This window comes from Pygocentrus nattereri, chromosome 22 (genome assembly GCF_015220715.1).
Source record: "Pygocentrus nattereri isolate fPygNat1 chromosome 22, fPygNat1.pri, whole genome shotgun sequence".
Lineage (NCBI taxonomy): Eukaryota > Metazoa > Chordata > Actinopteri > Characiformes > Serrasalmidae > Pygocentrus > Pygocentrus nattereri.
In genome coordinates this window covers 16,867,204-16,891,047 of record NC_051232.1, presented here as the reverse complement: position 1 = coordinate 16,891,047, position 23,844 = coordinate 16,867,204, and positions in this window count along the sequence as shown.

Genomic DNA, 23,844 nt, shown 5'->3' with positions numbered 1-23,844 from the left:
ACACTACTGTTCGGACTCCTGGTCATGATATATCTAGGCTGTCATGATGTATCCAGAGCAGGCTGGATCCAGTTTCCAGTCCTGGAGTCGTGGTGATTACTATCGGTTAAGTGTTATCAATTACTGATTTCTAAGAATGTAATCAGTGACTAAGTTAGAACTAATGCTTAGTGATCACTTAAATAATATAGAAATATGAAACATAGTTTAAAACTTATTAAGAACCTAATTAATCTTGAATGTGCAAACCTTAATGTAAAGTGTTACCCATTTGACCAAGTGGCTCAAGTAGAGACCTAAGTAGGGATTATTTGATCACCCCAATTAGATAAGTTCTGAAGCTGCCTCAAGCAGGAGCTGATGGATCACAGTTGTGTAATTGGTCTTCAGTTCGTTATTTTCCTTTGTCACTTACAGAAATGTTGTCTGTAACTGGTCTCTCTCAATGTTAAACTTGATGTACAGCAGTGTGATGGCAGGGGAACAGACAACAGCCCCAGAGACCACAGAGTCAATCTGTAGCATCTGAGTGTTTGTTTCTGAAACAAGATAAGATAAGATAAGATAAGGCTTTATTGTCATTCACATCACATGTGGTACATGAGGTGGAATGAAACATTGTACTCACGGTCCAGTCAACTCCCAAAGTAACATAAACAATAAATAGAAAGTGCAAATAATGGGGTGGACAAATAACAGCAGCATGGACCACAGCAGTATGAGTACGAGGTAGGAGGTGTACATCTTAATACTGATAATGTATAAAGTGACATGTATGGGTGATATAGTGGAGGCACTGATTCAGTACAGCAGCAATAAATAAGTGGACATGAAGTGCCATTGCAGTGATTGTCTAATTGGAATTTAAGAGTCTTACAGCTTCAAGGAAGAAGCTGTTCCTCAGTCTGGTTGTTTTGCTCTTAATGCTCAGCAACCTCCTACCTGAGGGGAAAGGAACAAAAAGTGTGTGTGCTGGATGAGTGGGGTCCTTCATCATGCCAGTGGCCCTTTTCTTGCATCTGGAGGTGTAAATGTCCATGGTGATGGGAAGGCTGACTCCAACAGTCCTCTGTGTAGCCTTCACCACCCTCTGCAGAGCTTTCCTTTCTGCCACAAAGCAGCTTCCGTGCCACACGGTTATGCTGGAGCACAGAACGCTCTCCACCACACATCTGTAGAATGAGGTGAGGACTGAGCTCCCGAGTCCAGCACGACTCAGCCTTCTGAGGAAGTAGAGGCGCTGATTTGCCTTCCTGATCAGGCTGGAAGTGTTATTACTCCAGGTAAGATTGTTACTTAGGTGTACGCTCAAGTACCTATAACTGGAGACCACTTCCACTGCAGATCCACCGACATGTAGGGGGAGGGGAGGGATGGTGTTGCCCCTTCTGAAATCCACAATCATCTCCCTTGTCGTCTTCACGTTGATGCAGAGATTGTTCTCACTGCACCAACTCTCCAGATGTTCCACCTCCTGCCTATAGCCAGACTCATCACTATTTGTGATGCATCCAACCACTGCCATATCGTCCGCAAACTTTACAATATGACAGCCTGGATGCATAGCTGAGCAGGCATATGTGAGCAGTGTAAACAGGAGGGGGCTCAGCACACAGCCCTGAGGGGAGCCGGTGCTGAGGATGATGGTGGAGGAGGAGATGTTGTGGATACTCACAGACTGCGGCCTGTTAGTCAGGAAGTCCAGGACGCAATTACAGAGAGAGGTGCTCAGTCCAAGTATGTGGAGTTTGTAAGCCAGGGTCTGGGGAATCATGGTGTTAAAGGCAGATGTGAATACACAAGAGCGTACGATATTTACACATTTAACAATGACCAGATTTCAGCTTCATAGGTGTCCCAACATTTTAGACATCAGAAATTATTATTTTTTTTTGTATCTAAGTGGGTTTACTCCGGGTGCTCTGGTTTCCTCCCACGGTCTAAAGACAGTCAGGCCAATTGGAGATACTAAATTTGCCCTAGGTGTGAGTGTGTGAACGTATATGTCTGTGTTTGCCCTGTGATGGACTGATGACCCATCCAGGGTGTTTCCTATCTTCTGTCCAATGAGCGTTTACGACCCAGAAGGATAAGCAGCTTAGATTAGATGAGATAGTTTCCCAGCTGGCAGTGTACTATGGGGTCGCATACGGCTTGGGTCGCAGGGCATCGGACTCTGGTGATGTCATCAGTGCCATGTATGGGCTGATACCTGTAGTAAGAAGTGTGCCTGAGTGCTGGACAACTAGTGCAGTATGATGTATGTGGCCCACACCTAGGAATCTAGAAATATGTGGCCCACATCTAGAAATAAAAATTCAAGATTACAGGCCAATGGTAACCTTATGGAAGCTGATGTAATTATTAAATAAACAGAAACAGCACTGTAACTCGTTAAATACCAAATACCATCACTCTCACACACCTGTTCTCAGTCTCCACTCAAAAGCATCTCCTACAAATACCCTCAGTCAAAGCACTGTGTTTACAACAGATTTTGTCAGTAATCCAATTGTGTTTACTTGCACTTCAGTAATCACATAATAGGAAAACTCCAGGTCTACATGAATCAGGCATTAATCAGATGTTTTGCAACCAGCCAATTAACCCAAGAAGACATGATGTAAACATAATGTAAAACCTTAAGCTGTGTTTTTTTAAAAAACACTTTACCTCTAAATATGAGCATACATATCTAGAAGAGGAAGAAAATTAAATCCTTCATTTTGTCAAGCATGTAGTTGGTTTTAGCATCACTCCAAAAGTGTTTTGCTACCATCTCTTAGTAATGCTGCTTGCTTATTTCTGGTACTGCTGTCTGTTTTGCACATGCGCAGACTGAGAAATCAGAGGAAGAGTTTAAATCTGATTACTGAGCTAAGATCCAGCTCTCTATCAGATTTCTTAATCGAATTTCTAGACCTTACTCAAGATTTAAGAAATCAGAATATGCTGTTTACTTGACCATTTGAATAATAAGAGATTATGACTGGATTATCAGTGTTACTGTGTCCCTGCGATTCTGAGCCTATTCCCCTGCAACTTTTGGACTTTTGTTTGTTTGTTTTTTTTGACATGGCTAGCTTTTTTTACTTAAATCTTTGGATTTTCTCTGGGATTTTTCGGTCTTGGCTCTTTTTGTATGTGTTTTTTTCCTCTGACCCTCTGCTCTGCCCTGACTCTGCTTTTGGACTGTGTTTTGTTCCATTGTTTCTGTCAAGATGAAACCTGCTAACCAGCCTAGGTTAGAATGCGAAGACAGTGTTGAAGGAAGAGAACGGCTGTTTCATTATTTGAAGATGACTGACCTGAAAAACGGCTTTTAAATGAGTGCATAATGAGGGAGAACCTGTATCACCTGTAGGTGGCAACAATGCAAAATATCCATCCATCCATCCACTAAGCCGCTTCTCCGTCAGGGTCACGGGGGGATGCTGGAGCCTATCCCAGCAGTCTTCGGGCAAAAAGCAGGATACACCCTGGACAGGTCGCCAGTCCATCGCAGGGCAGACAGACAGACAGACACTCACACCCAGGGGTAATTTAGCATGTCTTTGGACTGTGGGAGGAAACCGGAGAACCTGGAGGAAACCCACGCAGACACGGGGAGAACATGCAAACTCCACACAGAGAGGACCCTGGCCGCCCGGCCGGGGAATCGAACCCAGGCCTTCCTCGCTGTGAGGCGACAGCGCTAACCACCACGCCACCGTGCCGCCCAATGCAAAATATGGCTGCTGTAAAAATCACATAGGAAGAAGATTCAGTCTGTTCTGTTCCCACTTTTCTGCTGCTGTTCATCTTCACATAATTTATGAATGAAAATTGCAAAACCGTACTGAACTCAGTGCAGCACTGTCTGTTATGTTATCCAGCACCATATCACCATGCTTAATATAATAATCACTCAAGGCAGTTACCTTCTTACTAGAATTTCCACTCCACCTCAAAGTAGTGCAGTAGTTACGTACTAGCTCTTGAACAGTTGTCTGATACATACTTGGATGCAACAGCTTCTGGCCATTGGCTGCTATATGCAGTGAAAATGCAGATAAAACAAGCCTACTCACTTATTTTGTAAAATACCAACAAACACATTGGCTGATATAGTTTTGCTCACTGGGTTGTGTTTTCCTAATAAGGACCATCAAGTGCCACCAAGTGCAACTTTTGTGTCTTGCCTATTCTTGCAACGGACATGTTCCAGAGTCTTGATTAATTTCTCAGCCCTCTAGATAAACCATTCAGAACAGAAATTATGATATTTTGACATGTAGATTTTTAAAGATATTGAACCGTGTTGTTCCAGAAAGCATTAGTCCAACATTTCCAGAGTTCCCAGGCACCGTTTCAGTTGGTGGCGTCAAAGTTAAAGTTTATTTATACAACGCTTTTTACAACAGGCATAGTCACAAAGCAGATTTACAAAATTTACAGAAGAAATCCAGGTCGAGCCCCCGTGAGCAAGCCACTGGTGACAGTGGCAAGGAAAAATTCACTAAGAGCAAGAGGAGGAAACCTTGAGAAAAACCAAGACTCCAAAGGGGAACCCAACCTCCTCTGGTCAACATCGGATAGCAAACAATAACAGCAGAGAATGACCAATACTGAATATGGAAAAGGGAAAAGCAGGAAAGCAATGTCTATGATTAAAGAATGCATCATCAGAAAGGTCAGTTCATGCAGGTGAGGTTTGCACAGCGTTCTACAGCAGAAGCTCTGTGGTGGTGAAACTGATTTAGGAGTCCAGTTTGTAAACCGTAATCACTATTATCAATTTAATGACCTCTATTGTGGTATTGGATCATTATACTCTCCCGTGGCCCTCGGCTGTTTCACTCAGATTGCTGAATCATGTTTTTTGTCCACCTCTCAAGCTGGTCTCAGTGTTCTGTTCTATTCTTTTTGTGGTCTGATTTGATTCTTTCCAGTACACTTCACATTTTGCTTTATGGCTAAACAACCTCAAAGCTTATCATACATACACAGCCACAGTTTTGAAGGTAAACAAACAGTTCATGTTTTTACTGTGGTTAAAGGGTGATGTTAGGCACTCATAGGACATGGTTAAGCTTGAAAACACTTGAAATGCAGAATCGAGTGGTTTATTGACTTAAATTAGCTTATTAACTTTTTTAGCTTAAAAACAGCTCCAAAATATAATATCCAGAGCAGTATATACAATATTAAATAAAAAAAAAACTTGTGATCAAAATTTCATCAACCTCAATAACCATTAAATAGTTTAGCTTGGTGCTATTGGAGCATTTTACTATGGTGCAAACATTTCTCAGCCGTTAAGATCTGCTTTGTGATGAACCACACTACTGATAGCTGAGTGCCCCTAAGACAGTTCAGTAGGAATGTCACTGTCTGCCTCAGGTTTACAGATACTGTTTCATCCGGTAGCATTAGTCGGATGGTGCCCTCTTGTGGTTGTTGAGCTGCCTCCTTTCATGCAGGTTTCTTTTTCTTGATGCACTTCTGGTTGTGAGGATGTTCTTATAGAGATTTTCAGAATTGGAATTGCAGTGCTGTTCATCTTGAAATCACTTCAGAAGCAAGCAAAAACATTTGCTTTTCACTTTAACCTGCTGCTGGTAAATTAACAGCAATGCCAGGGACTGAAAATGGGCTGGAACACAATAAATTGGTGATGGAGCTGATAGTAATGTGATTGTAAATGTACATTCAGTTCCTTTAGTAATATATTCTTGCTTGCTACTTTTTTTAAAAAAATGCTCGTAGTTTACCTACAAGTTAAAATATATTATTATACAACAGTAAGTTTGGGCCACGCAAACTGATTGGTTGAGAAGCGTTATTTCGCCATAACATCACGGCTTTTCACATATACAGCTGTTGGAGAGCGCTCAAGCCCAATGTTTTTACTTCTTACTCTGCGTAAGAAACAACAAAAAATGGATGCTTTTAAGATTACATTTGATTGACAGCCAATTTGGTCCGACTCTGAAGATGAGACTACACTAAATTCCCAAACTGTCATCACCACTGAGCAGCTTTTCAGTCGGCAGCTGTGACAGAGCACCTAAACAACCTGGAATCAGCCAGAAATGAACCCAATACCATTTGCCAAACATGTAGTCTCATCTTCAGAGTCTGACCAAATCAGACTGAGCCATAAAACTGCTGCAATAAACAAAAAAGCTTCCTCAGTGGTACTAAACTTTTCGGAATTTAGCGTAAGGGGCTGGAGAACGAAGAGCCGATTGTGCAGTGAGTGAGATGAGCTCATTACATGTTATGGAATTGTTAACTTGTTGAAAGTCACATTTACGGTCCAATTTATTCATTTCTTGCTTTATTGATTTAACTGTTGCATAAAAGTAATAGAACACTTGATGTCATGTGTTATCAAGTGTAACATCATGGCTGTGATTGTTATTTCACACACTCTTATATGCTTATATGTCTGTTACAAGCTACAAATAAAATATGGAATGTACTTAAGTGTCAAATATTTGTGTTTAGCCTAGAATGGTGAAAGAATGTTAATGTGAATCACAGTTAGCTTGGTGGTAACATAATACCTGTCGAGCGTTTTTAGTTTTAGTAGTTTTGACATACGTACATTCCACCTGCACCAAAGAACTGAACCATGCTAATTCACAATTCAAAACCACTGCACATTTTTCCAGTGCACATTTGCTGTACTCTGTAAAGTGTGAAGTGTTAAAGCAGCAGATTATTCAAAGACTCATTATTCCTGCATTACAAGGTGCTGTAAATAACAAACGACAAGCAATACAATGGTATGTGTTTGATTATGGATTGTGGAGCACATTTTTATTTATAAATTTAAATTTAAATTTGTATACATATAGAAGATAAGCATCTGTACCTGCTGTTGTCATAGTGGTGAATCTGAGAGTAACAGAACGCTTGCATCCCTGCAAAACGTCAGATCAATAAACAATCACAAATGTGTGTAAATTATCCCACTTTAGCCCTTTGAGTCCACCATCTGGGGGGGGCAGGTGTACATAGATTGTTTATAATGCGAATATAATAAACGTGATAATAAATAATAATATAATAATAAATAATATAATAATAAATGTTATAAAAAATACAGGTGGAAAAAATAAACATAAAAATAAAGAACAAGAACCAGCAATTCCGCATTTCTTTCTTTATTATTTAAATATACATACACAACAGTTAAATTTTTTATTATTAAATACTCCCTGAATGTTATTTTTCAACAGCTGCGCCACAATACAGATGCCACAAAAATGAATATAAAGGGCATGAAAATTTTAACTAACCATAACGCTAAATCAGGCGGCACGGTGGCGTGGTGGGTAGCGCTGTCGCCTCACAGTGAGGAGGGCCTGGGTTCGATTCCCCGGTCTGTCTGTCTGCCCTGCGATGGACTGGCGACCCATCCAGGGTGTATCCTGCCTTCCGCCCGAAGACTGCTGGGATAGGCTCCAGCACCCCCCGCAACCCTGACGGAGAAGCGGCTTAGAAAATGGATGGATGGATGGATAACGCTAAATCAATGGGAGCCCTGAGCTTGTTTTGCTGCAAGGAGATGGTCCCATCTGGGGGTAATTAGAGACATTGACACCCGAAGTGTGTTGCTTATGTCCAGTCTACTCCATTGTCTTCTTTTGGTTGCTGTCACTGCAGAAAACCCCGCTTCACACAGATAGGTTGTTGGAAATGGCAACAGGTTTTTCATTGCTGTGGTGGCAATCTCCGGGTATTCTGCCATGACTTTAATCCAGAACATCGGCAGAGTTGTTGTCTCGAAAGTACTTTTAAAGCCGCAGTCGTTTGTGATCTCCAGCAGTTGATCTTCTTCTTGCACAGACGTGCTAGATTCACCTGGTTTGTTGATAAATGGGTCACGGATCCATCCCTTGCCAGTTCGTGCCTTTTTGGTTGGGAAGTAGCGCTCGAACTCTTTTAAAAGCAAAGAGAGGTGATCGTGCACCAGCTGTGAGAATGAAGGCTCAGGCTCAGTCTCACAAAAAATCCCGGGTGCTTGGTCTCCAAGTGGCGAAGCAATTTTGAAGGCTTCATTGCTTCATTAGAGAGTCGTTCGCCGCATATTATGCAGAGCAGGCTTGGTCTGAGGGAATCACCTGTCGCGACAAATCCATATTTCAAGTAGAACTCCTGGTATTTTCTTTTAGAAGCTTTCCTTTTCTTGGAAGTTTCTTCACTGGGCCTTTTCCCCTTCGAAAAGAAACTTTCCAAAGACGTCTATTTTTTACTCATTTTGCTAGCTTGTGGGTTAAATTTTTGGCGCTCAAGTGACGGAGATGTAACCGAGAGAATCCGGTCATTTTTCAAAATAGAAGATTGTTCAGACTCAGCTAATAAATACAACGGAAATAATTAATTATTTCTTGGGCGGCCCGGTACCAATTGATCCATGGACCGGTACTGGTCCGATGCCCAGGGTTTGGGGACCACTGATCTAGACCAAAGGAAAGAGAGACAGTATCACAAAAAAACAAACTGTGGTGTAGTCTTTAGAAAATGAGCTGGGTATTAAAATAACCCAATGTTCTCTAGAGGTGAGGGTGAACAAATATTGCTATCTGACGCTGCAGCTACTGAAGTAATATATCACGGCTTTTACATTCTTCTGATTTACATCTTGCTCTTATTTGACAACTGTTGGCTGCGGCCCTTTGCTTTAACTGTGTTAGTATGCTGTATGTGTCCCATCTACAGATGGCATTAAACATTTAATTTAGCCATGTTAGTGCAATTTAAATGTTTTAGCTTTTACATGGTTCTGTTTCAGATCACATTCCTGTTGATGAAGTGGCGACCTGTGCATCTAAAAAGATGCTATTCCAGTTTATTTTCACCCAAGTCTACTGTAAGAATATTCATGATTATGTAGTTTTATTTTATATCTTGCTTTATTCCACAGATGTCTATCATATGCCTAAGAATGTCTAAAAATCATATGTGCCATAGATTTTAGCCACGTTAGTGCAATGTAAATTTCTTGGCTTTTACGTGGTTCTGTTTTAGACCCTGCTTTTTTGTCCCGTCTAAAGAATGGTATTATAAGTTTACTTTATCCTTGCTTGTTCAATAAAAATGTCTTGGTTTTTGTGTGATTCTGTTTTTATATTCTGCATTTTTTAACATTTGATCGTGTCTCATCTAAAAAACTTTGCAGTCTATTTTCGCCATGTTAGTGCCGTGTAAATGTCTTAGCTGTTACGAGGTTCTGTTTTAGACCATCTGCCTGTTGATGGGGTGGTGACTTGTCCAGGGTGTTTCCTTTTGTCTGCAAAATAGGCTCCAGCACTCCCATGACCCAGGAGGATAAGCAGCTTGGATTGTGTGTGTGTGTGTGTGAGTCCCATGGTATTCCAAGAGTGTTTTAGTACAGTGCAAATGTCTTAGCTTTGGGTTTTATTTTGGATCCCGTGTTTTTTTCCCCACAGTCTTCAGTCACGTCCCTTTTCTTTTTAAAATGGTACTCACATCAATTTTAGCCACATTACGTAAATATTTGTTTCCACAGCCGTTGATCAAGTCACATCTATAAAATGGTAATGAAAGCTTATATTAGCTTAATTAATGTAAATGTATTGGCTTTTACGTAGTTCTGTTTTAGATCCCGCTTTTCTCCACAGCTGTCGATCATGTCAGATTTGAAAAAAAAAAGATTTTCAAAGTGTAGCCACATTGGTGCCATGTAAATGTCTTGGATTTTCCATGGTTCTATTTTATATCCTGCTTCTTTCTACAGGTCACGTCCATTAAAAAAAATGTTATTCAAAGTTTATTTCAGACATTATTATTTATTAAGTTGATTATTGTTTTGGCTGCTGTTACAATCTGCAAAACAATGCACAAATCACACTTCTTTACAAACAGCAACATCTAAAGAACATGAGTCATTTTTTAGGAGATCATAATCCTGCAATGAGCCTCCTGAGCTTCTTGGAGTCAGTGCCAGCCATTCGCAGGTTGCTACAATATGTAGCTCTAGATTTCACCTGTGATAGATCTGAAAACAAGAAATTGCAGCTCTGTACTGTTTTGCTCAGGGGTTAAGTGGAACTTTGAATCCCAACAGTTTACATTCTCACTTGGTGAGTCTGTATCTAAACACAGTGAATATGAATTTTAACTTAGTGTGTGTGTGTAGGTGTGGGTGTGTGTGTATGTCGATAGATATAAAAAACAAACTGAATATGAATCTAAACCTGTCAAATTGAGCTGAGCTCCACCTGCAGCTTTTCTCTCTTCAGCTTTATATCCAGCGCTCAATGTTTGCCAATTCAGCTTCTCATTAGGAGAGTCAGATAAAGACTATATGATAGTTTAAATCTGCAGAAGCTTTTATCTTTTGGTTGGGTCATGAGGATTGTTTAATTCTTTTTATTTTGGTTTTACTGGTATTCAAAATTAAATCAGCTTCCAGTTACCTCAGTTGGAGGCATCGCCAGTTGATATTGTGACCGAGGCTAGACTTGAGTACTACAACACTATAACAAGATTAGAAACTTTAACAGCACTCAGACGTCTTCAAGCTCTTATTTCACAAAGTGAGAAAATTCTGTAATTACTTATGTAATAGTCTCAGCCTTGTGTTTGTGTAGCTCAGGAGCTCTTACCATAAATGTGAGGGCTTGTCACAAAATGCTTACAGCCTTAAAATAATCAGCTGTGCTAAAGTGCTGTACTGGTTATGTTCTTGTTTCATACTCAGATAAAATGTCCTTGTGGGTGATTGGGTCTTTAAAGAATAAAAATATTGTAAAATATCAAGAATGGTTGGGGTAAAATTAGCATTGCACCTAAAAAGCTCCTACCATGGATGAGAAAACCAATACTAAACTACTTAGAACTTAAATGTACAAACTGGCATCTGACCAAACTTGACATGGGTAGGATTTGATGTTTTGGGCTTAAGATTTGTCATTGAACCATGATGGATTGGGAAATTGTTTTGTTTTACAGGAAAGGAAGCAGAAGCAGAGTCAAGAAGAAGTGTAAGAATGGTTGGTCAGTGTTAGCTTAGTGTACCAGATATCTCATTCATGGTAACACAGTAAATTAGCATATTACTACATCGCCATGTCAAGAAATCACTTAGAGAACCAGTCTTCGAATACCTGCTGTATACCTTGTGTAAAGGGGAAAAAATCGATTGTTTCTAATGGTCAAACAACCAAGAATAATTTAGTTGTTAGTCCAGATTGGTGATTTCTTACATCTCAAACATCAAACATCTCTACATCTGAGCCTACGGTGCCAAACAGATGTGTTGGCTTGGTTGATCAAATCTAGTTTGGTGCATCAGAATTCATGTTCTTGGTGACTCACAAAATTAGCTTATTGCCATGTCAGGAAATAACTAGACATTCTGGTCTTCTAAGGTCCGAGACAAGACATTTGCAAGCATTTTTTTTGTCTTGTAAAGCTGGGAATCAGAAAGACTAAAGAAGACCGAAGAAGCCTAGCTCAGCTCACCCTGTAGTTCACTGATGTGAGTTATATTTTCAAGGCTAAAAGGTTGTTGGTTCAAATCCTCATCAAGTTAGTGATATGGACTTATGTTGTCACTGAGAAGCTAGGATGCTGAAAGTCAAATGTTGCTTCCGATTCCACTTTACATCTCAAGAATTTCAAGAAATCCTGCAGCAGACTGAAAAAATCAGATCTGCCGCAGAGCCCGAAGATCCAGTTCTGCACAAAGATTATCGAGTCTGTCCTCACACCAACTCTAACCACCTGGTTTGTTTCCTCGACCTCACAAGAATGAGCCATGCTCCAGTGCATAATCAAGACAGTGGAGAGGATTGTAGAATGTTTTATGCCTACACTTCAGGACATCTACAGCAGCAGGGTGTTGAAGCTTGCTGGCAAAATAACAGCTGGCCCCTCTCATCCGGAACTACAGCTCTTCCAGGCCCCTCTGGTAGAAGGTTCAGGACTGTTAAAAGCAGCACAGCCAGACATGCAGACAGCTTTTTCCCTAGAGCTGTAGTGCTAAGCAACTACAGTAAACACCTCACACTTTATGGGAGGTTTGATGGTTCAAGTTTAATGTATTACAGTAACATTATCTTTACCACAATGATTATTTACACAGCTACACCTTAAGCTTATTGACATGCTTATTCACACTGCACTACAGATGTTCATATTCTGTATGTAATATTTTTGTATGTACTCAGATCTGCAAACATAGATATTCACGGTTCTCTTTAGCTTCTCTGCTTCACATCTCCTGATTACTCTTTATCCTTTGTTCTACTCATTGTATTTTATTGTCAGTGTCACTTAGTTTAATACTTGCTAACAGTATGTTTGCTTGTCTGGTTTGTTCAGTGTGTTGCATGTCATACATGTGTGACTCACCAAGACTGATTCCTTGCATGTGTAAGAAACTTGGCAAAATAAAGTGATTCTGATTCTGATCATGCAAGTGAGGTAAGATGAAGGCCATACAGAGTGATGAGATGTGATGGGTGGGGAAGACACAGTCCAATCTCGGCCTCCTGAGATAAAAGAAGAGGGGATATGTACCTGGAAGCAAGGATGCCATCTTGAGTTAAGTGGTAGCAGTAGAAGCACTGCTAACTAATTAGCATTCACAAGCAATGATGAACCCTCAGGGCCTTCTAAGCCTTCAGAAAAAGGCCTGGTCAGTTTTGGGAACTAAAAAATGCATGTCTAATTTTTGGCTCATCTTTATACACATACACACACATGGGGGCGCAGTTACTACTTCAAGAGTTTAATCTGCAACAGCCTTTGGGAATATTTTTAAGTGAGCCTGGCTCACTTAGATGCACAACATGGGAATCTTGAAATAAAGTGAGATTTGACCATTTAGCTATGCAAAAATACTTCACTTCATGTATAATATTCTGCATTACCACAGACCTTTCTTTCCCTTAGCTAAATTTAAACCAAATGCTAACAACCAAAACCGTATGCCAGTTTCCTCCGTGGTGAGGATCAGAGTAGGCCTCAGACACAGCAGCTACAGCAGCTACAGGGTGCAGCACAGCTACTAATATCACTAACCCACAATCCGAGAGAGAGGAGTTAGCTAAAATCGGTTACCCTGCCAAAATAAGTATAAATAGAGTATGCGTACCTCCAATGAAAGTGAAACTGCGCTGGCAGACGCGGAGAGAAAAACACAGGGCCAGCAATAAAACCACGAGCCGATGAAGCTTATAATCGTTGAGAAGTACACCACGAAGAGAGACAAAGCCAAATCCAGCCACGCCAAACACAGCCACGCTGAACGCCGCTGGCACAAAAATCAGAGGCCCAAGAAGGGGAGGGGGGGAAATGACAAGTAGTGCTCCTACAGGTGGCTGTCCCCTGCTCTAGATATAGCATATCAAGGGACAGCCCAGCAATTTAAAGCACCCACACCATTTCTCAGCACCAGGGCAATTTAGGTGGGGTTAATATGAAACCCCTCCTGCTACATATTTATAAATATATAATTGTTTTTCTACAACATTAACATTTGACAACAGGGTTCCAATAGTGCTCAATGTCCTTCATTAGATCAAGTCCATAAGGAACAACTTATTCAAAGATGGCTTGAGGTAAAGATTAAAACATATTTACTGCCTGTTCTATGAGCCACACTCCCTCTATCCATAAATTAACAAAAACTACACAGTATCCAAAACTGCAATAACAATTCCTCTATAAACAATTTATACAGACTGAAAGACACGCTATTATTTAGAGGTGTATGGCAGCATCCTATGAAATAGACAAGATGCATGTGATCAGAATGACCCAAAACTGTCTGACAAGCATTCACTGCTGCCAGCATTTCAGAAATCCGCGTGAGCTACTCCACCTAAGTTTTGTCATACCGTCGGTCTGGTAGATCTGAAATTACATGTAATTTTCATTACTGAAATTTTCTACGAACTTAAGAAAGAACAGAGGGTGCATATCACAGACAATATTCATAAAGTTATTTTTAATCACTATTGACATTTTCAATCCAGGAATGAATGCAATAGTCAAACTAAAGAGACTCTCGTCAGAGGCCAAGCGCACAGCTGCCTTTGTTGGGAGGATGAACTGGTTGTTTGATGTCCTGAGTTCAAGGTAATAACTTTGCACTGTAAGGGTCCAGCCTGCACCACCAACTGCCAGCAGTTCCCAGAAGCCCTAGGGCTGTTTAGGTCCAACCCTACACACCTTCAAACAGAACGCTTTGTCACAATTTTGTAGAGGGGTGACTGGTACGGTGCACAGCACAGGTGGGTATTTCAACAAAAAGAAAAGAAAAAAAAAGGAAAAAGGGCTAAAAAAGAAATTGCCCCAAAACTACAGAAAGAAGAAAAAGAGGGCTAAAAAGAATAAACTGCCCCAACACTACTGAAAATACAAGAAAGAGTTTAATCTACAAACTGCTCCAAGCAGTAGAAAATGTTTTTGCTCCACCAAGAGCAAACAAGTGAAACAGTCTACCTTCCCTTCATACTTAAAGTAGAAGTGTATTTTGTTTTTTTTCATTATCTTTTATTTCACCTTTCTAGTTCTGCCTTTGTTTGAGCGTGCTGCTTTCAAGGTTTTTTTATATGCTGTTTTCCCGGTCTTCTTCCCTTCCTTGGTGCAGCAGTAACTCCACAGACTAACAATCAACACATCAGTTGTTCGAGCCTGGCTCTGGGTCACCTCAACTGTGATGTCCCAAACTTACACTCCATTGCCCCACTTAGTACATTTAACACACTTTCTCACTGGTTTTCATTTCTGCTCTTGGGTCTGCCTCCCTGCCATCCCGTAACAGAAAGGTGTGACCACCATGTCACCATTCCACCCAGCAGAATTGGAACCTATCAAAACTGGCTTGCAAAGCCAGGATGCCTTTATTGGCTGGCATGAGCAGTTGTTACAAGACATGATACAGTAGCTGACCCTTCTGGTCAGAGTACAGACCGAGGGGGTTCATCCTGCCAGTGCTGCTGCTGCTCCTGCCCCTGCCTTAGCTCCCACTCCACCCCCGCCTCACTGATCATAGCCCCATCCGCGGCGAAGCTCTGGTAGCCAATCCAGAGAGGTATGCTGCAGACCCAGAGACCTGCAGAGGGTTTCTGTTCCAGTGCTCTCTGGTGTTTGAGCAGCAATCCTCCTGGTTCCCCACAGAGAGATCCAAAGTGGCTTAGGTGATATCCCCATCTGTCCCCCGTTGCCTCTCTCTAGCAAGGCCGCCACCTAGTGGGCACCTGCCTGAGCCCATGCAAATGGGTAGTGCTGGCCTGCCTGGTCGAGGTCCTCAACCTCAATCACTTTGAGGCCTGGTGCCCTGGCAACACCAGCCACCCCTTGGGAAATGCACAGGTCCGTTCCAGTCAGGGGGACCGGTGAGGGGTCAGTTGTCCTTTTCCCCCACTTCAGGGATCTTCTTGAAGGCAAGACTTTCATGTGGGCCATGTCAACACCCATTTTGCAGGCCTTTGTTGGCTTAGGAGTAGCAGTAAACATTCTTGATGCCACATTGGCTGCTGATCTGGGCCTACCCATTGAGCCCCTGGAGTGTCTCCTACCAGTTATTGCCATTGATGGCTGGTCTCTGGGTTCTGGGTCCATCACTCATCAGTCTGTATATGCATAGGACCCCTGGTGTAACGGTCATTGCCTGGTCGATCCTGGCCCCCTCAAAGGACACCACTATGCTGGACCTTTCAGGGGTCCCCAAAGACTACTGGGACCTCAAGGAGATCTTCAGTAAAGAAAAGGCCCAAGTTTTGCCGCCCCACAGAGAGTTCAACTGCGCCATTAACCTGCTTCCAGGCACCACACCGCTTCATGGATGGTTGTTCATGCTCTTGCCACCTGAGCGTGCTGTGATGGATGAATACATCTGTGAAACTTTGGTGCTGAGTTTCATATGCCTGTCCTCCTCTCCCACAGGAGCAGGCTATTTCTTTGTTGGAAAGAAGGATGGAGACCTCTGCTCCTGCATGGATTACCATGGTCTCAACACCATCAAGATAAAAGACTGCGACACTCTGCCCCTCATGTCAACAGCATTTAAGGCACTGTAGAGTATCTATCCTGGACAGAATACTCTCCGGCATTTGTCCCTGGGCATGTCACCCTTTGAATGCTAGTTTGGGTTTCCTCCACCCATGTTCACTGAAGAGGAGCATGAGATTGGGGTTCCTCTTGCAGAGCAATTTGTGCAGCATTGCTGGAGGGCATGGCGGAAGACCCTTGCTTCCCTTCTGACCACCACCGAGGCCAGAAAACAGGTGGCAGACCGCAAGAGGCGCCTGGCACCCACCTTTCTGGCCAGGCCAGTGGGTCTGGCTCTCAGCCAAGGATCTTCCACTACTTGTGGATTCTAAAAAGCTGGCACCTAGGTATGTGGTGCCCTTTAAGGTTGATTGGCACATTAACCTGGTAACCTACTGGCTACGCCCTCCATGTGGATCCACCCTACCTTTCACGTGTCGCGCCTCAGTCTGTTCCTTAGTGGGATTCTGCCCCCAGCATGGTCCGTTACCTCCTGGACTCCCGCCGTGTGTGGGATGGCATCCAGTACTTGGTAGACTGGGAGGGCTACAGGCCTGAGTAGCAGTCTTGGGTTCTGGCACACCATATCTTGGACCTGGAACTCATTAGGGCATATGCTAGGGACTTCTGGGGCCCTCCCTAGGAGGGGAGGTCCTGTAAGGGTCCAGCCTGCACTGCCAGCTAAGGAAGAGGGCAACAACAGCAAGGTGCCCGGCATGCACCGCCTGCTGCCAGCAGAGGGCGACAGTGGCAAAGGGCCATAACTTCAGGGAACTCCAATTCCCAGAAGCCCTGATTAGGTCCAACCCGACACACCAGCGGACTCCTCTACTTAAGGCTGTGGCAAACAATAGCACTTTGTCACACCTTTATAGAGGGGTGACCAGTATGGTATGCAGCCTAGGTGGGTATTTGAATGAAAAGAAAAGAAAAAAGGGCTGAAAAAAGAAATTGCCCCAAAACTACTGAAAATACAAAAAAGAGCTACAAACTGCTCCAAGCAGTAGAAAGATGTTTACTCCATCAAGAGCAAACAAGTGAAATATAGTCTACCTTCCCTTCATACTTAAAGTAGAAGTGTATTTTGTTTTCCCATTATTTTTATTTCACCTTTCTAGTTCTGCCTTGTTTGAGCACACTGCTTTCAGCGTTTCTTTTATTAGTTGTTTGCTGTTTTCCCACCTCTTATTTTCCCCTTCCTTGAGGTGTTTTACCCATTGTGACCTGTAACTCCATGGACCAGCAAACAGTAAATTGGCGGTTCAAGCCTGGCTTTGGGTCACGGCAATGTCCCAAACTCACACTCCATTGCCCCAATAAATATATTCAACACTCTTTCTCACTAGTTTTCATTTTTGCTCTTGGGTCCACCTCCCTGCTGTCCTGTAACACCCACTATCTTTGACAATGCACACATTAACTTATCAAAGACCAAAATACCAACTCAATCATTTTGAAGCACAAAGATGTGTGGCGGTGCCCTCTCAGCATCCATGGTGAGGAGAAGCTGGCATACTTCAAACTACAGACTGGGTGTCAAGATGGCAATTCAGGTCATTCTCTTCAAAAAGAAACACAGCACATCATACAAACCAAATGAACACTGAAAGTTCTACTGCACCGGCTTAAGTGCTCTGAACTGTGATGTACCAAATAAAAGAAATCAAATGAAATATTGACTATTTGTCTTAACAAGGTCTGGACTGAACTCACCTTGCCAAAACGGTATGTACCTCATGATCAAAAATGTTCTCAGCATTTTCAGCTCAGATACAGGGCTCAAGCATCTGTGTACCTTAAAATTGTACCTGAATTGAGTTAAGGGGCAAAAATAATACATCAAGTAAGGCACTAACAGACAGAAAATAACAGACAGAAAATCCAATACTTTAAGATATTGTACTCTCACAGAACCTGTTCTCTTTGATTTGTGGAAAAGGGGGGTTACAAGTGCAACCCAAGTCCACAGCCCTGAAAGGTCTGTGTTTAAATATTATTCACTCCCTGACATCCTCAGACTGTGAAGACATCCTCATTGCCTTCTCAACTGCTGCAAATGCAGATCTCTGCTCAGCACTCCTTGAACAAATTGAGGTGAGATGAACGATAACAGAATGTAGTAGACATGTTAGGAAATCCTGAAAATGATATATTTATTTAACACATTTGTATCTTTATCCTTTGATTTGCTATGATTCTTAGTTTGCAATGACTGATTGTATCACGGAGGAGGCCCTCACTAACATTGCAGGGCTTCTCTGGGTCCTTCAGGAAGATTAAGCAGCTCAAAACTGTGAAACATGTGAGCAGTTGTTATGCAACTCACAACCACAGGTACACTGCTGTGGAGAGTTGCTCACCGTGACTGCCAACTTATTTACCCCTTTGCATAATGCTGTGAAAGGCCAAATTAATTTACACTATTCAGCAGCTGTGGTCTTAACACCACATAACAGCAGCTGTGACAAATCCACTACAGAAGATCAGTGACAGCTTGAATTTTGAATTACAACCCCAATTCCAGTGAAGTTGGGACATACAAAACATAAATAAAAACAGAATACGATGATTTGCAAATCCTTTTCAACCTATATTCAATTGAATACACTACTAAGACAAGGTATTTAATGTTCAAATGGATAAACTTTATAGTTTTTTGCAAATATTCACACATTTTGAATTTGATGCCTGCAACACATTCCAAAGAAGTTGGGACAGGGGCAACAAAAGACTGGGAAAATTGAGTAATGCTCAAAAAACACCTGTTTGGAACATTCCACAAGCGAACAGGTTAATTGGAAACAAGTGAGTGTAATGATTGGGTATAAAGGGAGCATCCCTGAAAGGCTCAGTCGTTCACAAGTAAGGATGGGGCGAGGTTCACCACTTTGTGAAAAACATTGTTGAGAACAATGTTTCTCAACGTGCAATTGCAAGGAATTTAGGGATTTCATCATCTACAGCCCATAATATCATCAAAAGATTCAGATAATCTGGAGAAATCTCTGCCAGCAAGCAGCAAGGCAGAAAACCAACAATGAATGCCCATGACCTTCCATCCCTCAAGCGGCACTGCATTAAAAACCAACATCATTCTGTAATGGATATTACCACATGGGTTCAGGAACACTTCAGAAAACCATTGTCAGTGAACACAGTTCGTCGCTCCATCTACAATTGCAAGTTAAGACTCTGCCATGCAAAGCGAAAGCCATATATCAACAACACTCAGAAACGCCACTGGCTTCTTTGGGCCCGAGCTCATCTGAGATGGACTGATGCAAAGTGGAAAAGTGTCCAGTGGACACTTTTCAAATTGGTTCAAATTGGTTTTAGAAATCATGGATGTTGTGTCCTCTGGGCCAAAGAGGAAAAAAGGACTGTCCGGATTGTTATCAGTGCAAAGTTCAAAAGCCAGCATCTCTGATGGTATGGGGGTATGTTAGTGCCCATGGCATGGGTAACTTGCACATCTGTGAAGGCACCATTAATGCTGAAAGGTACATACAGGTTTTGGAGCAACATATGCTTCCATCCAAGTAACGCCTTTTTCAGTGACATCCCTGCTTATTTCAGCAAGACAATGCCAAGCCATATTCTGCACGTGTTACAACAGTGTGGCGTGGTAGTAAAATAGTGCCTGCCTGCAGTCCAGATCTGTCTCCCATTGAAAATGTGTGGCACATTATGACACGCAAAATATGACAATGGAGACCCCGGACTGTTGAGCAACTGAAGTTGTACATCAAGCAAGAATGGGAAAGAATTCCACCTACAACAATTAGTGTCCTCAGTTCCCAAATGCTTATTGAGTGTTGTTAAAAGGAAAGGTGATGTAACACAGTGGTAAACATGCCCCTGTGCCAACTTCTTTGGAACGTGTTGCAGGCATCAAATTCAAAATGAGTGAATATTTGCAAAAAGACAATAAAGTTTATCCATTTGAACATTAAATATTGTGTCATTGTAGCGTATTCAATTGGATATAGGTTGAAAAGGATTTGCAAATCATCGTATTCTCTTTTTATTTATGTTTTACACAATGTCCCAACTTCATTGGAATTGGGGTTGTAATTAAATTACAGTTTTATTAAGCTATAGAAACAATTTATCAACAAAGCCTACAATGGGTATTGTCAAATACTTGAGTACATTGCCTACAATTCTGAAGCAGAGCATGACACCCTTTCCTTCGGAAACTGTGCCGCATGGCAGTTTTCCAACACAATAATGACCCCAAACACACCTCCAAGATGACAACTGTCTTCCTGAGGAAGGTGAAGGCAAAGGTGATGGACTGGTCAAATATATCTATAGACTTAAAGCCAATTGAGCACCAGTGGGGCATCCTCAAGCAGAAGGTGGAAGAACGCAAGGTATCTAACATCCACCAGCTCCATGATGTCATCACATGTGCAGCTCTGGTTAATTCCATGCCCACGAGGGTTAAGGCAGTGCTAGATAATAAAGGTGGTCACACAAAATATTGACACTTGGGCTCAATTTGGACACTGTTCACTGTTAGGTGTACTCACTTGTGTTGCCAGCTAATTAGACATTAACGCTGTGTGTTGAGTCATTTTCAGAGGACAGTAAATCTATACTGCTATACAAACTTTTTTGCAGTAATATGAGGGGTACACTGCAACCATTACTTACATTGTGTGTGAAATGCTGTTATTAAAATATACCTGTAAAATTTCAAAAAGAACCACTGTAGTCTGCTCCCATTTTAATTTCTACACTTTTATTTATTTGTTTTAGCTTTGTACTACATGTATGAGACATGTTACGGGAAAGATGTTTGGCTATATGAACATACAGTATAAACCTAACAGTGAATTAGCTTATAAAACAGTAAATCTAATTGCGTAAAATTAAAATGGGTTCATGAAACTGCAAATTTGTAACAATTATCTGGTTCAACTCCTTCAAATTTCACTGAAGTATTTGGACTTCTAGTCTGTGTGGTTCCTCACTTTTCTTTAAGGATCGGTAACACAGAGCCCTTAAACGGATCTCCCTATCTACAAGACTGGACACTGACAAGGATATAATTTAACACAATAATTAATGTTAAACACTGGTTATTTACTTCTTAAACAGACACATATTTGAAGATCTCTAAATCTGAAGAATGCTTAAAGTACTTAACATTACTCATCCTGTCTGTGACATCAAGTAATTTAGCTACCTAGTTAGTTAACAACAACACTGGGAACCAGCTTATGATTTATGGACATAAATTTATATTTATATTTATATATAATTTATATTCCTTATCGAGTTTTGCACATTTGGTGCTCTTCCACAATTCTGACTGCATTGTCCTGACTAAAGCATGGGAGTTCAGCCAAAAATGATGAATAATGAAATGCCGCCATATTTGTATTGGAACAGTGTGGAAACCAGAAATAAGTTTACACATAACCTCCCCCTGATCTTGACCCCTACTCCATACATGAAAAATGTCTATTTGCAAATCAACCATCCTACTACTGGAAATGAGAGCTACGCTTCCATGAATCATTTTTAAATTGGGAACAGAATTGGACATTTGAAAAAAATGTAAGAAAATGATCAAAATTAAAACAATTCTATACATAGCTATGATAGGACTAGTTTATGTCACTAGTTTCAGATCTTGGGCGATGGAGGTTTTACCCCCAGGTCTTTCAGCCATTCTCCACACCCAGACAGCTCTTAGGCAAAAGATTCCAAAGAAACCAGAATGAAATCGAAAGTCTCTGTTTATATTAGAGGTGAGAATCCATGGCACTTCACGATTCAATTATGATTCAGAGGGCTGCGATGTGATTATAAAAACGATTATCGATGCATCTTGTTGCATCTTTCTTTCTATATATGTTTTCTTATTTTTTCACTGTGTGATGACTTGGAATTTTAAGGCACAGTATTTGTAATAATCCATAATGCATCTACTTCCAATATCTTTAATTAATAAATCAAATTTTTACAGTGAAATAAGATCCTGTGGCTCTGGGTGTCCACACAGCAGATTACAGCTTTTCCACACATTTTCTTCAGTGATTCTATAACTTCAGTTTTGGTGTTGTAGAGTGTGGGGGTCGCAGTGTCAGTAAAGTATCTTTGAGACGGGATGCTGTATCTTGGCTCCAAAGTGTGCAACAGAATGTGAAAGCCCTGGTTCTCAATGACTGAGAATGAGCACAAATCCTTGGCAATAAAAGTAGCTTGTACAAAAGTAGTTTGTAGTTCACTTCGCCCTTTTCAAGTTGGGTGGAAGCTCGGACATTGCATCCTTGATGGTCCTATGGTTTGCAACAACTACAATAGGCAGAAAATAGGTGGCAACATGTAATATGGTTTTCCCCCTCAACTCCATCAAAGCCAAAGTGCTTTCATACACTAGCTCAAGGGTTCGCAACCTCCGGCTACATATCAGAATTAACATTAGTATGTTCATTTTTACTATGTAAAAATAAAATAATCCTTCTTTTGCAGTAAAATAAAACTCTGCTAATTCATCAATTAATGTAGCCTATAACTGCTAGTTCACCTAGCTAGTAGCTAACAAAAAGGCAAAGAGAAAGATTTAAGATGAACATTGATCATTTGGAGATGAATAGACTTATTTGCATTTATAATCACTCTTGCCAATTTTCTGATATATTTAATCTGCAACGTGAAGCTGTCAAGCACAAAAATGTCTCTCAGTGTTCTACTTTTTACAAGGCCGAAGTCAGTTTCTTGTTCTCCAGCTTCTTGTTAAAATTTTCCCGTTCCACCCTAAATGGTGCTTGAGGTGCCAGAATGTACTGCTGCACCATTTAAGGTGGAATGAAAAAATTCAAACAAGAAGCTGGAGAATGAGAAACTGTTACTCTTTAAAAAGTAGAACACTGAGAGACATTTGACATTTTACAAGAAACTGTTCTACTTTTGTGGAAACGTTTCCAGCTGGTGATGCAAGAAAAGCAGCTACAGCTAAAGCTTAATGCAGAGTAAGTCTGTGTTTTTGTTTGTAATATATTTTTAGCCTGCACTAGGCTGTGCTGAGGCACATGTACAGCTAAGGTGGTAAAATGGACTGAAAATTTATGGCTCCCAAGGTTTGATTTTTTTGTTGAAAAGACAAAATGACTTTTATTAACCTTTGGGTTGCCTCTGCACTAGCTTTTAATGTAGTGTGCATGCCACAGACTGTCCAGGCGCTGCACTTCCGCACTTTGCAAAGTCCGCCTTTTGCATTCCGTCAACATAACGTTATCAATTACAAATCAGCTAATTATTTTTTCTTAGAATGCATCTAAAAAGCGATTTTTCTCCCACCCATAATTCATATGGGCAAATTTATTTTTACTATTAAGTATAACATTATCAAACAAATAAAAATAATGCCATTTTCTCTGCTATTTAATGTGCTATAAACTTTTTCCCTTTCTGTGGTCAAACAAATAACTTGCATTGGCTTAGTTATAGAGGGTGTGGTGCATTTTTTTACATTATAAACATCAAATGTGTGACTGCAAACACACGGGTATTCTTGAGATGCTTGAAACAAAAGTTGTTGAAGTACTAATAAGCTCCCTCATTTGAAGAAGTGTAAAGTGAAAGTAGTTTACTTCAGCCTGATAAACTGTAATAAGTTCCATGTATTTAGTTACAGAATATGTGATGAGCATCTTGAGTGGATTCCATTTTCTGGATGGGCTGAATCCTCTTAAGTTCCAGTGGGGTGACATATTAAACAGGGATCTTAAACTTCATGTAATGTCTCACACCTGATTACAATTCAGAGTAAAGCCTATATTTGTCAAAACAGTGCTGAATATACCCAAC